Here is an 18525-nt window from a genome sequence, read left to right on the forward strand (position 1 = left end):
CTTTTCGAAACAAAAAAACATCTTCCTCCATGTCAAAGTTGACAAAAAATAGTATGCGATATGTTTTGAGTTTTTGACATAGACGTAGTATTAACAAGTCAGCAAGAATATTAAAAATTTGTCTATTTTTTCCTTATTACAGAAAAACATATTTCACTTATATATTTCCGAAGCACTCACTTATATAGTACTATACGGTACGTAGAAGCGATTTCTCCATCTAAAATCTTCTGAATTCATCGTCGTGGATCCTCCAACTCAACAAGGCATCTTCATCCCGGAGAAGTCCATGTCCGGGTACTAGGACTTGAGTTTCTTGAGCATGTCCTGGTTCTGCATCTCCTCGCTGGTGGGCAGGCCCATCTGCTTCTGGCGCTGGTCGAACATCATCTTCTCCACGGTCTGCCTCGTCTCTGGGTCCAGATCTGCGTTTTGATTTTCGGCCGAAAAAAACGTATTTCGGCCGAATTTCGGCCGTCTCGCTAGGGGCCGATTTATGGGCCTATCGGCCGAATAATTTGGCCCAGTTTGATTTTTTTGGCCCGGCCCAGCTTCGAGAGCCTTCCGGTTAGGCTTGCGCTGAGACAAAACCACGAACACAACAGCCTAACCCTAGAATCACTCGTTTTCTGTCCCTCCTCCTGTGTGCGGTGCCGCCGCTGCGCGAGCGCTTCCACCCAATCTCCCCGCCCTCCTCCACAGCTCCGGCCAAGGCGCTCACTTCTCCAGCCCTCCTCCATATTCCTCACCTCCACACCATCCACTTCCTGTCCTTTGCTTCTCCAAGACTGCAGCATGGTGCTCGGCGGCTGCGGCATCGGAGATGATGGTGCGCGAGCCGACCAGTTCAACGGAGGCAGTAGCACGCGGCAGCAGCAGCATGGAGGGCGGCCACTTGATTGGGAAGGTACAGATGTTCTTGATGCAGTTTCAGTACGTGTATGCAGTTTCAGTCTATTGTTGCACTAGACACTTCCCTGTTAGTCCATTTTATTTTATTATGCACAAAGTGGAAGAAGAAAATTCTGGTGTTGAACTACATCCATCCTGATCCTTTCTTTGTTTTCTCTAAACCACAAATGCCACATGAAGAACTAAGGATATCAAGAAGCTTTTGGATGTATGCAAGCTTGGAGCTGCTGTTTTGTAGGTATATTAACCACTGTATTTATCTTGTAATATGTTTGAGCTTATGCATGATTTTTGATTCACATTTTTCACCGTGGATTTTCCTTCTGTATGACAATTGACAAATGGCTAGTCCAAGCCAACAATGGGCTGTTTGTGTCTATGTCGCTTTCTTTGTATCCTTAAGAGTTTTGTTGTGCTGGAGTACAAACTATGAACTAGAATTCATCATTCTAGTATATGGAGGAATTTAACCTTTGCTCCTGAAGCTTTTTGGTGAATAAAAAACTATATTGCTGTAGTAGATTTGTTATTTGATTCATGAGCATGCATAACATTTGACTGTTGTTCTACTAGCCACTTCTTGTCCTGTTAGTCCATTTTATTTTTTATGCACAAAGTGGCAGAAGATAATTCCGATGCAGAACTACCTCCATCCTGACCCTTCCTCTGTTTTCTCTAAACCAGAAATGGCATTTGAAGAATAACCAAGGATATCAAGAAGCTTTTGGATGTAGGCAAGCTTGGAGCTGCTGTTTCAATGTCATGCTTTGATGGTTGTCTTTTGAGCTGTTGTTTCTATGTGTAATCCTTTAAGTCTGTTGGCTGTACCGGACTATTTAAACTCTGAACTATGCTGTGATGCTTGAACTGTTGTTGGACTGTTAAGGGTTATGATGGAGGCCACTTTATAACTAATGTGTGCCTGTTAAGTTGGACAGATGCAGTTTTATTAATCCCTAGAGCTTATTTGCTGAAGTTTATATGATCAATCCTGATGGTCGTTGTGCTGCTATATTTATGCTCTGTTTTATTTCAAATCTTGTTTGAATTTTGGCCGAATTTCGGACAAATTTTGGCCAAATTTTCAAATTTTGATTTTGAAATTTCGTCCGAGATTTTGCCGAAAAATTTAAAATTCCCAAAATTCGGCCATTTCGGCCAAGGACGAAAAAAAACACAAACCGAAAATCAAAACGCAGGTCCAGATCCGAGAGCCTGCTGCTCTCTGGTATGGCACGCTGGGTGTCGATCTCCGGATCGCCCTTGATCAGGGATTTCCACCACTCGCTCTTCATGAGCAGTATGGACTATGGACAGCGACCTCCCGTCCTCGATGCTCCAGAAGCAGTCCTCGACCTTGACCGGTTTGTGGAGGTCGCCGTCGATGATGAGAGGCTGGCCCTTGAGCCCGACCTTGAGATGGTCCTTCTTGATCTCGCATAGGACGAACCTCGCCTTGGTTCCTTCGGGGACGGGGATGGAGAGGTTCACCTCCGGTAGCTGCTGCGACCACGAGTACTTGTCCAGGTCAAGGCCGTTGCCAGCGTTTGGTTGTCTCGCTTTGCTCTCCTCCTTCCCCTTCTCCATCTCTGTGTTGTTATCCTTCTTGGCGGCGAGGACGGGGCGTCGACCCGTTGGCTGGGCAGCTAAGGTTGCTGCCAGCCCACCCGAGTTCGAGTCCTCGCTCGGACGTGCGGTGCTCGTGGAGTTTCTTCTATAAAAAAATGCCAACAAGGGTTAGCTCTTGGGTTGATCTCATTTTTTTATCCTTCTTGGCGGCTGCCGCCTGCTGCTGCTGGGTGGCGACGCCTCGTCCTCCTGCATGATGTCCTCGAAGATGATCGCCATGGCAGGGCTTCGATTGCCTAGGGGAGGTGCCGGACTGCCGGCCCTTGCGCTCGCGTCGAGATCTCGGTGAGACGTATTGGGGTGGGTTTTGGATCACAGACGAGTTGACGAGGCTCTGGCCTTTGGCTTCCGTCCGTTTATACTGTGACATGTTCGAGGCCGACCCGGCTGAGATTTCCTAGTAAATGGTACTGGTGGTCTGAGAATTTGCATTGCGGGTGCACTTCAGTCACGGTACTTGCAAACCGGAAAAACCCGTCATAAAACTTGCGTTGCGGGTGCAGTTTGGTCATAGAGGCCATCTGAACCGGCCAGCCGCCCGGTTTATATACTTGCGCAACATGATGTGCCCCACCGTGCCAAGGCAGCCGCACGTCCGCACAGCAAGCACATAGGCGCTGCATGCATAGAGCACATGCATGCGTGATATTTTTTTCTCTTACGATTTTTCTTGTTTTTTCCCTTTTAGTCATACGTACTCTGTAAAAATATTTATAGAAAACTGGGCGGCTGGCCGGTTCAGATGCCCCGTATGATCAAACTGCACCCGTGACCCAAGTTTTATGACGGTTTTTTTCAGTTTGCAAGTACCGTGATTAAAGTGCTCCTACAGTGCAAGTTTTTAGACTGCCAGTGTCATTTACTCAAGATTTCCGGAGGTGCCCGGCCCCGGACTGGAGTCGTATTCCGCTTCGACTACGTACGTTATGTGCAGGCACCCCGTCTTAGCTGTCCGCAAGTGTCCGATGCCACGTACGTACTGCTCAATGCCTCCGATGCGCCGACGTTCCTTGTCTTCTTCACTTCATCCTGACCTGAAGTCCAACTCATTTACATCCTACTATGATTCGAGTTGCTGATTACATGCATGACTGCAAACAGTACAAGGGCGCTCATCTAAACGAAGCGGCCTATTGCACTTGGAAAAGGCAAATTAGGCCTAAGAGCATCTCTAGCTGATGCCTAAAAATTTAGGCACTTACACGGCCCCTTATACCTTAACTCCTTATATCTGATCCGCTAAATAAAAATGGTTCCTAGCCAAATCCCTTAAACTTAACTCCATATAACTTACATTTGGCTCATGCATTTCATCGAACACTTGCAATGAAGCGCACACACACAACACACATACAAGCTAGAATGTGGTGGCCGGGCGACCGCAGCGGTACCGGAAGTATCGGCGGCGGCGAAAGCAACAACACCAGAAAGCCCGTAAAAACCAAATTTAATCATGGGCCACTATACCGGTTGTGATTGCAAAATAAACTAAAAATAGCGTTGGCGCAAAATAAAGCACGTGATTTGGATAAAGCTTTCTGCGTGAATCCCAAATCATAGAGCTACGGCTGATGCAAATAAAAGGTGCACATCTTTCACCGTGCTCACCTTGTTCCTCAAACCGTAGGAGACAGGGGAGCCTCGCCGGGGAGGCAGAGGGCGGCGCTCGAGCCTGCGGCGGCATCAACGGGTAGGCAGAGAGGCGGCGACTCGTCAGGCCGTGGCTGGTGACAACCGTCAAAGGTGGTGTGGCCTTTCACCCGCAAAAAAAAAAAAGGTGGTGTGGCCATGCACGGAGTGGTCCGTGACTAGCCTGCTCCGTTGAGCGGCACGTTGTCGCACAAGTGGCAGGTGGATGCTAAGCACTAGACCCCTGCAACCCCGCAGTCAGAGAGAGAAGCCGGAACCCAAAGTGAAACAAGCCCGAGCCTCACCTAGCGCATGAAGAACAATAAACCGTGCGACCAAGCCAGCAACCCCCCCCCCCCCCCCCCCCCCCCCAACGATCGGCCCCCCTCAACAATACGTACGTACGTATATGTGAGCCTGATTTGATTAGAATTAGGCCTAATCTATATTGGCTGGCCTGTAGTTACGTGCGTATGGCTAGAAGCCCACGAACATTTACAGCCCAGCTCACCGTTTTAATCATGCCATCGTAGACATTCCTTCCGTCGCGTATCAAACTCCTTTCTCAAACCCTAAAAAAGGATTGAACTCCTTCTACGGCGTCCGCCGCCGCCGCCGATCTCGCCCGCTTGCCATCGGAAGGAGTCATCAGCCATGTGATCTGACTAAGGCAATGGGAGCGGTGCAGCCGGTGCTAGCACCTTCTCCATCCACGCTGCGCTGATCCTGATGGACTGCCGCCTGCCGGCTAGCTCTATCCGCCTCGGTGCGGTGCCCCCGATTCTACCCGGCCGTCACAGCATCGATCAAGTAGGTATGAACTTGTAGTACATGATTATCTTATTGAACACTCAATTCTGAAGTTACACAGTATATACAAGCTGTAGCTAGTATCTAAAGTAATTGAATAATAATACTAATTAGATGTGTCTTTTTTCTACTTATGCCATGACTCAAGGATTAAAAGAACACACCAGGCCCCCCGGTGATTGTTAAAAAAAAAGAACATACCAACAATAAATTCCTTGGTTTATATACTAATATGAATGCACTTTCGTTTTTATAGACAAACATATGTTGCCATACGTTGCACATGTGGTAGAAAGCTCCAAAATCCTTATCAAATGAAGATGTGTCTACCAGGAAATATATTAAACAAACGCTATATTGACACTCGATATGTTGTAGTTTTTATGTCAGTTTTGCTAAACCACATCTAGATATCAGCTTTTTATGTCTTAGTTGATCATTTTGCCATTTCGCCCCCCTATGTTCAAATCCTGGCTCCGCCCCTGAAGCCAGCGACACCGAATCGTTTGTCACACTCGAAGCCGGCAACACTCCTAGGAGAAAAATCAGAGTTGGGAACGCCCAACGGGCTAGTCTCCAAAATTGTGCCTCCGAGAAATTCAACAAAATGTAGACATTAATACATTTTTTTCATAAACTTGGTCAAACATAAAGAAATTTGACTTAGAACAAAACTAAACCTTCAACGAATTTGGAACAAAAGTACTTGATAGTATTATATGAACATCCATTGAATATATTTTTTTTACAAAAAGATATTACATTTGGACGGCAATTACTGCTGTTTGCGAGAAGCTCGTGCGAAGCTTCCGGGCGAAGAAGAAAGTCCTGAAATTCCATCCAACATGTCGGGTAGGGTGGGGTTTCGCCTGTCAAGTTGGCTCGACCCACCTGTGTCGCGCCATGGAACGCGGGACCGCGTCTCCGTGTCTCTGTAGTCGCTTCCCTCCCGACACCAATTAGAAACCTTTTATGAAATTTGACCAAACTTACATAAAAATGTATCTACATTTACAATACAAAATAATGTTATTAGATTAATGTGAACCAAGCTATTATTAGTTTGTTAGAAGGACAGTAGGACCCTTGGCCCATCAGTGTTTAATTTTTAGACTTGACATTGATGCTCGCACACTCTTGAATTTATTTTCAGTCTTTTCGGCAATGTTGTGGTAGAAGACGTTCCTGTCGACGACAAGGCACATGTGGTGACTTCGTCAATCTGAAGATGTGATGCCAACTCAGTCTTTCAGAGGTGCTCTTAGGATAGAGTGTGTGTGCGCTTTCATAGGGGTGAGTGTATGTGAGCGACTTCGATTGTACTGTGTCAAAAATGGCAATAGATTAATATAAAAAAATTGTTATTACAAATGGTCATATTTTTTTTATAAACTTGACAAAATATTATAAAGTTTACCTGGACAAAAATAAATTATATGTCCTATAATCTGGCCAAGATGCATAAACTTGATCAAAAATTAAACTGAATAAAAATAAATTATATGCACTATGATTTGGCCAAAATGGAGAAAGAGCTAAGAAGCATCACCATGTTAAATTGTATTGTATCCGTCGAAAAAATGTCCAAGAAAACATATGGATGGCAACTGTTGGTGAGAAATTCATGTTGGAGTAGGGTTGGGTCTTGGGTGCGGCCTGTGAGTTGGCTTGACCCGCCTGCGCTTGGTCCGTGGACTGCGGGGCCGCGTCGTCAGTGCCTCAGAAGTTGATCTCATTTCCTACCCGGCCCTCTCTTCTACTCCTATATCCTCCTCGTCCGCCCGCACGCCATCCCTACCGGACTCCATAGGAGCGGAGCGGAGATCTTCCTCCTCCTCTCGGTAGGCCCCGGCCAGTTCTGGGCAGGTGGTCCGGCGCCGTCTCTCTTTTGCGGCCGCTCACGCCAATGGCCCAAGCGCAGACGCCGCCCGGAGGCACAAGGCGGCGCTGTCGGCAGAGCCAGGAGAAGCAGCGGCGCCAACTAATTCTTATTCCTGGCTCCATGGGGAGCAGCGGTAAGGCGGTGTTCCTGTGCAGTTCATGGCCTCTGTGCTCTGTCGTGTACATGAAGAAGTTTGAAAAAAGGGGACTCACATTGCCAGATCCAATCGTGAACAAAGGTTAACCAGTGTAGTATTGTGAGTGGATATATAGGAGTGACATCGACATGCTTATAGCCTCTGGATATTCTCTGTTGTGGACAATCATTTTGACCTGTGCCTGCTAGATGGGTTTACAAATAGAGAGGCAGCCTGCAGATGCAAATTGCTGAATTTTTTTTTACCTGCTCTTTGTATGAAACGCCCATGTCTAATGGTATGTAGTAGTACCAAGTAGGAATTCTTTTTCGAGATGTACTTTTCTTCCCTTTTTGCTGCTTATTTCTGACAGATATACATACATGCTCTGTTTTCTAGGGAGGGAGAAGAATGCACTTGGAGTTGGGAGGATCTAAGACTCACAAGAATATTCTAGTTTCTGCACCTTCTGTCATTGGTTTCTTTTGGATGGTTCTCAACAGGCAATAATCTTCCCCTTCGCTCAATATTTATTTATATTCAACTTACTTTAATAATAGTCTTTGACCATTTTGTGTCAGGTTAGCTTAATTCTATATTGACATATTGCTTTGGTTCGCCTATACAACATTTACCTTGCTGGACCGCATTATCCATTCAAATATGTGCTAGCATAGGTGCTTTGAAATGTGCAATGAATATAATATAGCTTTCAAATGGGCAAGGAATATAATATAGCTTTCAAATGTGCAATGCTGTTGTGTTGCATGTTTACGGTGTGTTAGAGTTGGATGACATGTGACTACTCTTGAACAATTACTGCCGTGGCAAAATGTCTGCATCCCGTGTGCAGCTGCTAGGGTATCAGACTTTGTCCTTGGATATTGGATACATAAAGACATCAGCTCCTTTAAACGAGTTCACTGATGTCTCAGCTTCCAATTAAGAACCTCATCACTATATTTTCTTTTGTGTTGAGCTCTTCCTGGATACAATTTTCTATATTTATCTATTAAAAATGGGAAATCTTGATAAGGCCTCATACTTTCATGTATGGCTTGGCATAAAATATGGAAAGATTGAGCTGCATCATTGTACATTATCGATAGTACATATATCAATTGAACAGCTTACAGTATCATCAATTAGGAACATAATCAGAATGTACAGTGCGCAGATAATAATAAAGTTCAAAACAAAGAAAAATGAATTAATAAAAAAAGAAAAATAACAGAAAAATCGAAGAAAAAATGGCAAGGGATTGGTCCAACTAGGCGACGGCACCGCTCCAGTCAGGCACCCGTTCGGCCAGCCAAGCGCTCATGGCTTTCAGAAAAGTTCAATAGTTAAAAAATTCAAGGAGTTTCAAATAATGCTCATGCTTTCAAAATTTGTTTAGAATTTTAGAAAATGTTCCCGTTTTCTAATCTTTTCTACACAAATACAAAAATATTGGTCAAAGTAAAAAAAATTGGTTTCAATTTTTTTTCGTATTCTCTGATTTTTTTAAACTCCAATTTTTTTACTGTTTTCAAAAAAAACCATGATCTAAATTTTGTTCGCTCTTTTTTAAAATGTTCGTCTTTTGTCAATGTGAGCAATTTTTAAGATACAAACATTTTCACTAGTTTTATCTACAACTTATTAAAATAGAAATATTTTTAATTCCTTGAACATATTTTGAAAAAACAAACGTGTTTTAAAATTTTGAACCAATTTTAAAAGAATGAGTATTTTTGGAAAATAAAAAAGGGAAAACGAGAAAATGAAAAAGAAACAGAATACAAACTAGGAAAAAAAAGAAAAAGACACAAGTTTTCTGTGGAAAAATCGATAATCCAAAAAAATATTCACGAATTTGAGAAAATAAATCTGGATTTGAAAAGGTTCACCGGTTTTGAATAAAAAGTGGCAAATAAAATATAAAGGTTCTTGGATATGAAAAAACCTCACTAGATTGTTCGCAAGAAACTGAAAAAAGTTCATGGATTGGGAAAAAGTTTGTGAAATTTGAAAAAGTTCGCAAACTTGAAAAAGATTCACAAATTGAAGGAAATTTCACGAATTAAAAAAACAATTTTTCAAAATGTCACGCATTTAATAATATTATTAAAAAGTAGAAAAAGTAGGAGAAAGAAAAAGAAAATAAAACCCTGAAGAAAAACAGGCAAAAAAAAAGGAAAACCAGAGTCTTTCTTTTTAGCGTTATATTTGACGCACTACAAAAGATGGAAAAAGAAGAACATAGAGATAGCAGGTGAGGTATCTCATGTGGTTAATGTGTCTCGGTCTAAACCGTGAGGTTTCGAGTTCGAGTCTGACATAATGCGCTTAGTCCTTGAAGGTTGCAAGCAAGAACAAGAAAATTGGGCGAGCCCAAGTCAGAGGGGGTGTGCACAATACATCGTATACGTGCCAATGGGCATACGGAAGTGGATACAATTATCGAAAGGTCCATATTACCCTTTATACGTTTAATAAAGGGTGTATCAAGGCGGGGCTCATATCAATATAAAGTAGGTGATTTGGAGCAAGATTTCTGCCCAAATCCCGGATCATAGAGCTCCAGCTTGTGCAAATAAAAGGCGCATCTATACCTTCGCAACGCTCACCTATCATAGATCAAGATTTCTGCCTGAATGCTTGAACCATAGAGCTCCAGCTCCTCAATCCGTAGTAGGCTGGGGAGCCTCGCTAGGGAGGTAGAGAGAGGCGCCCGAGCCCTGCCGTTGGCATAAACCAGGTAGGCACATAGGTGGTGGGTGTCATCAGAGGTGGTGTGGCTGGCCTGCTCCATTATGCGACGCTTTGTCACACGTGTGGCATGTGGAAGTGGCCTCAATCAACTATCGACTTGTTGATGGGGTGAAGAGGAGACGGAGGAGTTAGGCCGGGATGGGACGGGGCCTCCGCCTTTGTAACTGCGTTGGGCGGAGGACCTAGCTAGGCTATGCTTGGAGGGAGTGGGACGGGAGGCGGGCGAGAGGTAGTTGGCATGCTTCGACGAGTTCCATTGAGCGACAGGACGGAAGAGGAGCCGGCACAGATGTGCAAACACCAAGGGAGGTCCGGGCGCACCTTTGAAGCAAACATAAGCCGTAGACGAGTACATTTGAGAAATCGGAGACACGAGGAGTAAAAAATTTACTCCTCAAAGGGATAAGGGATCGGCTAGGTATCCAAAAACTACACAACTCACGGTTTATCTCACGGAACCAAATGAAAACTCATACTCCATAGAGAAAATCAGAGTTGGGAACGCCAAACGTGCCTAGTCTCCAAAATTGTGCCTTCAAGGAGGTCAACAAAATGTAAGAATTTGACTTAGTATAAATTGATTGTAGATATCAATACATTGTTTCATAAACTTGGTCAAACATTTTTTTTTAAGTTAGAGCAAAACTAAACCTTCAAAGAATTTGGAATCAAAGTACTAGTTGATAGTATTATACGAAGCATCATCACTTGCATGAAATGCATCCATTTTTTTAAGATATTATATTTGTATGACAGTTACTTCTACTTATGAGAAGCTCATGGGAAGCTTCCCGGCGAAGAGGAAAGTTCTGAAATTTCCAGACATATGGATGGCAACTACCGTTGGTGAGAAATTTATGCCGCAAGAAGAAAAGTAGAAAACCATATGGACGGTAGGGCAGGTAGGGGTGGGTCGGGGTGCCGCGTGTCAGTTGGGTTGACCCGCCTGCGCCTGGTCCGTGGACCGCGGGCCCACGTCGTCAGTGCCTTGGAGGAGATATTTGTATGTCTCAAAAAAATAAAAAATAAACATCTCCTCTGGTCTCCTCACTCTCTTCTACCGTGTATCCTCCTCCGCCGCCGCAGCGCCGCCCGCACGCCATACCTACTGCTGTACTCCACAGGAGCGGAGCGGAGATCTTCCTCTTCTTCTCGGTAGCCCCCGGCGAGTTCTCGGCAGGTGGTCGGGCGCCGTCTCTGTTTTGCGGCCGCCACACCACATGCCGCTCACGCCAATGGCCCAAGCGCAGACGCCGGAGCCACAAGGCGGCGCTGTCGGCAGACCCGGGAAGGAGAAGCAGCGGTAAGGCGGTGTTCCTCTGCAGTTCATGGCCTCTGTGGTGTACGTACATGAAGAATTTTGAAAAGAGGGGACTCGCATTGCCAGATCCCAACTCTTCTGCCTGCCTCAATGATACCAATCGAGAACAAAGATTAACCAGTGTAGTGTTGTGAGTGGACATACAGGAGTGACATTGCCATGTTTATCGCCTCAGGATACTCTCTGTTGTGGACAATCATTTTGACCTGTGCCGGCCAGATGGGTTTACAGACAGAGGTGACTGCAGATGCAAATTGCTGAATTTTTTTGACCTGCTCTTTGTATGAAACGCCCATGTCTAATGGTATGTAGTAGTACCAAGTAGGAATTCTTATTCGAGATGTACTTTTCTTCCCTTTTTGCTGCTTATTTCTGACAGATATACATACATGCTCTGTTTTCTGGGGAGGGAGAAGAATGCACTTGGAGTTGGGAGGATCTAAAGCTCAGCAGAGCATTCTAGTTTCAGCACCATCACTTGGTCATTTGGTCTCTACAGGATGGTTCTCAACAGGCAAGAATCTTCCCCTTTGCTCAACATTTATTTATTTTCAACTTATTTTATGGCACATTACATAGTTGATAGTGAAACCAGAAAGGTTAACTGTTAATCGTGCATCTACGAAAAGACTGTAGGAAACTCTCCTACAGTCATTCACATTTATAAAAAAAAAAATCGTGCATCTACAAAAGTGTGAGCCATTGCGTCTTGTATTCCGTATCCTGCTTAGTGGACATAGTCTGTAACCATTTTGTGTCAGGTTAACTTAATTGTTTTGGTTCGGCTATACAAAATTGACCTTGCTGGTCCGCATTATCCATGAGTTCACTGATGTCTCAGCTTCTGATTTTAAGAACCCTTCCACTGTACTTTTTCTATTAAGAAAGGGAAATCTTTGAATGGCCTGATACTTTCATGTATGTCTTGGCACAAAACATGGAAAGATTGAGCTGCATCATAGTACATATTGGTAGTACATATATCAATTCAACAACTTACAGTATTATCAGTTAGGAACATAATCAGAATGTACAGTTGCGCAGACATATATATGAAACTGCTAAACAGCAGACCCGCTAGTACATAAGGAGCAAATCCACCTGTAAGTTGTAAATCTTAATCTACCTGCTTTACAAAATCAGCAGATCATAACTAAAAGTCCTGAACGTACAGGAGTTCCTTCTTATCGGCCATCTGGATGCATGATCTCTGAGAATACAGCTTTCTTTCCTGAGAGGCTCATTGTTGAACCTGAAGATGGTCGCACCATGGGGGCCATGAGTGATGGCATGTTCAATAATGGTGTATCCTCAGAGAGGTTCTGGTCGTCCTCCTGCAGCTGTAGTGCGGCCTGGAGGCTCCACAGAACATCACCCATAGATGGCCTATCCAGGCTATGTTCAGCAACACATTGCTCTGCAGTCTCTGCAAATTTCTGAAGCACTGGGGGTGATTTTGTCCATAAGATAGGGGTCGATGATCTCGTTGAGCACGCCTTTCCTCTGGCAAGACAGCGCCCATTCACGCAAGCCCACTTGCTCCTCAAACAAAACAACCCCAAAGGAGTACACATCTGATTTGTTGGTGAGTCTCTGCCGTGGGAAGTACTCAGGATCTAGATATCCAAAGGTGCCTTTCACAACAGTGCTCACATGGGTGTTGTCCACATCGGCAGTAGCCTTAGATAACCCAAAGTCGGAAACCTTTGCGACCCACTTGTCATCCAACAGAATGTTGGTACTCTTCACATCACGGTGGATGATGGTCCGCTGCGCACCGGTGTGCAGGTAGTGCAGCCCCAGTGCGGCTCCAATGCATATCACAAGACGGTGCCCCCATGGCAATGGTGGTTTGTCGGTGTTGTACAAGTGCTCCTGAAGTGTCCCATTGGACATGTAATCATATAGCAAGATCATCTCGGACTCTTCATCGCAATAGCCAATCAGTGACCACTAGTGCAGAACCGGGCAATAGCATCGGTTCGTAAGGCCCTTTAGTGCCGGTTCAGGAACCGGCACTAAAGGTTCGGCACTAAAGGCCCCCCCCTTTAGTACCGGTTCAGCATGAACCGGTGCTAAAGGGGAACCACGTGGCACGAGCCAGCTCCGGGGGCCGGGAGCCCTTTAGTACCGGTTGGTAACACCAACCGGTACTAAATGGTTGTGGGTTTTTGGTTTTATGATTTTTTTTCATTTTATTTTGTGTTTTCCATTTTAATTCTTTTTCGTTTGCTGGTATTTTACGGTACTACACATTGTACACGTTATGCATATATATATATATATATATATATATATATATATATATATATGTATATCTTTCCCTACTAATAAAGCACGGAGTGCTTCTGCCCGTCCGTCGTTGGCACTTTTCCAGAAAAGCCCCTCTGCTTGTGAGAATTCAACCCGCAGTCCCTGTTTAAGTGGATCTGAGATAACGATTCATTTTTACAAAAAAGAACCCTACGTTTGTAAGAATTCGGTCCGCGACCCTTTGTTCTATCTTATCCACATGCTTCCTTTCCGGCGTGGTGGGGCGGCGCTCTTCGCGGCGGCGACAGCTCCGGATGGTTGGATTTCTGTTGTCCGTCACGCTTTTTTACAAAGAAGCCCCTGTGGTTTACAAAGAAGCTCGCGGCCCACGTGATGCTCAATCCGCTGCCGGCCGACGCCGGCGACCGCATCACCCGGCACCACCGTTCCACTTCGGCTCCTCTCACCAGCGCGCCCGAGCTCCTCCTCTTCCTGCCTTAGGAACCAAGTCTTGTGCCTGTGCTAAAATTTCAGATTCCAATTAATAGTCCTACCTGCTCTATTACATAAAATCCAACCAACTTATTTCATGCATTACAAGATCAACAAGCCAACAAAAAGCGGATGAGATGTTCATGTTTACCCTAGAGAAAAATCAAGAAAGCTGCCTGCCGCATCTACTATATGCGTCACCAATTGAAAATGAGCAAAGAGGAGATGCACATGAATCCAAAGAAAAGCACCGAGCCTAATAGAAAGAAATGTCTTAATTGCCATTTGAGCTAATAATCCTAAAGAAGGAGAGAGAGCCGAACTAAAGATATAGAGAAAATTGATGCCCATTGCTGATACAGAGACCAGCTCATGGAAGAGAAAACCGGGGCCCAGGGGCTTTCACCGGAGGCAGCTTCGGCACTCCCACATCCGTGGCCACCGGCAGACGAACACCACCACCAGACCGCCCCCCGCGCGTGCTGGCCAGCCGCCAGATCTGGCGCAACCGAGCCACTGCACACCTGCCCCGCAACCTCGGTTGCCCCCAGCCACCCTCTGGGAGGAGGGGCTCCATCACCACTGCAAGGAAGGGGGCTCCGCCCCGGCCCGAGTGCGCCGATGAGCAGGCCACCAACGCCCCAGCCGTAGCCAGAAAGCACGCCGACGCTGTCAGCTGGGATGTGGCTCAGGCCAGCCACCGCGGCCAAGAACAGGAAAGCAACACTTGGGTGTGAGGCGGATGGAGAAGAGGAGAAGAGGAGGAGGAGCAACGATGGGTGGTCAGGCAGCAGGAGGAAGATGGAGGCGGAGCGGCGCTTGGGTGATGAGGAATGGCGACGTGTTGTGGATAAGAAGGGGCACGCAGTGGGTGGTGACATCGGTGGGGATTTGGTGGTGCCTCTTGCTTTTTTTAATCAACTGTGGACTAGAAGCTGCTGGATGCAGACGTGGTCATCCGAGCGACATCACCAAGGAACAATTCCAGCCACATCTTGCTAAAACGGGACCTAGGATGTAGTACTAATCACACCAAGATGAATAGTAAGTAATGTGGTATTTCTGCTAATTGTATTGCTGTGAGCTATTCGTGGGTGTATATCAATAAAGGGATAGTGTTATTCAGTTTGATTCTGCTTTATTCCATTGCTGCAAGACAAAATATTTGTACAATTTTGATAGTTTTTCATTCATATTTCATCCCATTTTTGTCCAAAAATTCAAATTTTGGATTGTTCATTTCGCCTGAGATCTTTGGAAAAAGTTCCAAAATTTGCTCATTTCATTCAAGGGTGGTAATATTTCAAAATGATAAACAAAACCTACAAAATCATGGATGGATGCTATGCGTGCTAGCATCGTTTTCCGGATGAGCACCAATTATAACTACTTGTTGTTGTTGTTTGTTGTTACTATCATAGTTTACTATTCATGCCTACCACACCTTACAAATACATTATCAAATAGACTAATTAAAAGTGAGTGAAAAATTGGAAAGAAATACTACTTTTTAAGGGAGAAGATATTTGGGGCTCACGAGTACTTTGTGGCGGAGGCAGGGGGTGCGAGCAGGGGCCCCAGCCGAGGCCAACATGCAGATTTTTCCATTACATGACTAATTACCTGTTGCTAATATTGTGTTCCCCGACATGATTTAACATCAGTTGGCCCCCCGATTAAGTTTCTCCTGGCTCCGCCACTGCCGGTACTTGCTGACCATCAACTTATACCTCAAATCTGCTTGTCATCGATGTCGTTGGTGAGATAGGGAGGAGAAAGGGGGAATGAAGAGTGGAGAGAGTGCGACAATAGTGCATCTTGCTCGCGTCTTGTTTAGCCCCGCACGCCAGGGGGTTATGGCACACACGGCGAACTTAAAAAATATGTTTCACATCCAACTTATAAATTATTCTTTTTTGTGAGATCAATAGTAATTTATAAATTATCCTTTTGATTACACCTTTTCTGGTATATAAATTATTGCAACGTCACTAATTTTGCCTTTTTTTTCTCCCGTTGCAACGCACGGGCTCTTTTGCTAGTATATATATATATAAATAGAATTTCTAGTAGAACCAATCATATATATATCATCAATGTCTCACAAACCATATTAATTCACACATACACACATGTATAGCTATATACAATTTCTCCTACATATGCATGTTGCCTTCGGAGCACGATGACAATTGGAAGTGGTTCATGGGGGCGGTAGCGGGTAATAGTATTCTCCCTTCGGATTTATGACCTGGTCGAGCAAAAATCCCGCTATTTCCTCTTGAAGTGCTTCTACGCGCTCCATTGGTAGGAGCTTGTCCCGCACCTCTTTGAACTGTTTAGAAGGAGATCAATATGCATGTGTATTAGTTGTGTGACTAGATGTCGATAATGGTGTAAAAATTGTGAATAGTATTCTGACAAGCGTACCCATTCCCGTCTTTGAGATCTGCTCATTTCGGACGCCATCATGCGAATGTTCTCGCAAACGCAGAATACACACAAATCAGTCCCCTGCGCCTGCTTCAGGGCCTTTATTACGAGAATGGAATTTAATTTGATCAGATAATAATTAATCAAGCATGATAATTAAAGAGATGGCAGCTAGCTAGCTAGGTAGCTAGTACTATTTAATTACTTACCTTGGCTCGAAACCATTTCAGCTTTGGTTTCCATTCGTCTTTCGTGACGTTGATGAACCTTGCCCAAGCCCTGCCCGTCGACAAAAAAATAAATAAAGGGGTTATTAAATAGTTCATATCATGAAATGACGAATTACTAAATAGGCCGAGATATATAGTTAATAATGATTGAATTACCTGTTGACTATCCCAAACAAGATGTTATAGTCACTTTGTTTTTTAAGTAGCGAGTCCAGTATTTCAACTGTTCCGGCGTCAACTTTAATGATACACAAGATCCAGTGAAATCTGCATGCACACACGTTTGCATGTCTTAATTAAGCGGGCATATGTAAGCAAAAATATGTAGCTAGCTAGCTAGTAGGCAAAAACAGAGAATTTGTAGTACAAGAAAATGTGACTCACTGGAAGTTGTAAGGAAGTAGTATATCTTCATTGTATTTGAGGCGCTTCAAGAACTCTAGCATTCTGTCCTCTACCTCTTTTTCTTGATGCTTGTTCATTTTCCATGTGTATTCATTAACGGTGTTTGGGTCAATGAACCCAATGCCATAGGGTTCACCTTTTCTCATTTCATACATCTTCATCCTGCATAATACCACAGAAAAGAATATAGTGAGGATAATTACAGGTAATAATTGATCAAAAGGATCACTACCGCTAGCTTGAGACTTAAATTATAGAAAGAAATCACTTACAAACAATAGCAAGTGACGATAGATTTGTCGAGTGTGTCTTGATTGTATAACTGAAACAGTTCAGGATACTCAACGGCCATAGCTTTCTCATGGTAGTAATCATCCTTCTTGACATTCACCATGAGGGACTCTCGATTGGATCTCTTGGTAATGTCCATGTATCATTGATGCAATTCATACATTCTCGTTGGGAGCTTGTTGACATCTTCTGGCTCGACCAAAGGTTGGCCCCAGATATATTTTCGTTTTATTTCCTCTGTAATCCCAGGCATGTCCTCGATCTCGAGGAGTTGTCCAACAGTGATCTTGAGTTCTTCAGCCTGCATTATATGCTCCTGGGTTATTACCACATCGCCCACCTCGGGAACGTAAACTGTTTGGCCACAATAATATTGGGCGCGCGTACTGTCACGTGTTATTGGCGGCACAACAAGCGGGGGGATCGATTGCGCCGCCTGTTTTCCCAGCTGGGCAACGGTTTTCCCGCATTTTTTGACAGCTGCTTGTTGTTTGCTCAAGCTCGAGCTCGCCTCCTTCTATAGACGTCGTCGATGTAACTTCCTGATGTGGCGCTCATAGTCTGTGTCAACAGGCTTAGGAACTGGTGGTTCAGCCATACGAATGAAGTGGTCAACTACTTCCACAAGCACTTTCTCCCTTGGCGGCGGTGGCGGTTTCGGTCCAAAATGGGCGTCGACTTGTGCCTGCACTATGGCATTGGTTTGCTCCTCGGTCCTGTCGTAAGCCCTCACAGGAAGAGGAGTAGTGAGGTTTGGACCATATTTATATCGCTTGCCTCCGCCTGTACTTCCTGTACTATGACCTCGACTCGTACCGCTACGCACCATAGCTGCGGGGTGTCTCTTCTGCGATTGTTGAGGCGGCGGAGACGGTTGACGGGGCTGAGTTGGACGAGGAGGAGTGGCCTGAAGCTGTGCCGGACTTGCAGTGGCCTGAGGTTGTGCCGGACTTGGAGGAGGAGTGGACGTCTGACGCTGTGTCGGACTTGGAGGAGGAGTGGCCTGACACTTTACCGGACTTGGAGGAGGAGGAGTGGCCTCACGCGTTGGTGGACTTGGAGGAGCGGGAGTCTGCTGACTCGGTGGCGGACTTCGACGAGGAGTCGGGTGACGCGGTGTCGGTGGCCTTCGAAAGATGATGCAATCCTTTCTCCATAGGATGACACGATGTATGGCCTCTCCCAATGTGTGCTCGTCGTCACCTCCAGGAATGTCAAGCTGTAGCTCCGAGTATGGGTCCACCACCTCATCAACCAAGACACGAGTATAGCCCGCTGGAATCGGGTTGCAATGGAAGGTTGCCCCGGGGGAATTTGAAAAAGCAACGGCGTCCGCCACCTTCAT

At 45.0% G+C, this 18525-nt stretch overlaps 2 long non-coding RNA genes and 1 pseudogene across 2 annotated transcripts; 2 read left to right on the plus strand and 1 right to left on the minus strand.

The window, feature by feature from the left end:
* Positions 1-258: 258 nt before the first annotated feature.
* Positions 259-3053, minus strand: LOC123057285 (protein BOBBER 1-like; annotated as a pseudogene).
* Positions 921-1901, plus strand: LOC123059485 (uncharacterized). Its single transcript, XR_006427460.1, has 2 exons — positions 921-1150; positions 1597-1901. It is a non-coding gene; the product is annotated as an uncharacterized lncRNA (long non-coding RNA).
* Positions 3054-10800: 7747 nt separating the features above from the next.
* On the plus strand, positions 10801-13076 carry LOC123063538 (uncharacterized). The gene is made up of 3 exons (XR_006430384.1): positions 10801-11058; positions 11252-11380; positions 11493-13076. It is a non-coding gene; the product is annotated as an uncharacterized lncRNA (long non-coding RNA).
* Positions 13077-18525: the final 5449 nt, after the last annotated feature.

The sequence above is a fragment of the Triticum aestivum genome, chromosome 3A (assembly GCF_018294505.1).
Source record: "Triticum aestivum cultivar Chinese Spring chromosome 3A, IWGSC CS RefSeq v2.1, whole genome shotgun sequence".
Taxonomy (NCBI): Eukaryota; Viridiplantae; Streptophyta; class Magnoliopsida; order Poales; family Poaceae; genus Triticum; species Triticum aestivum.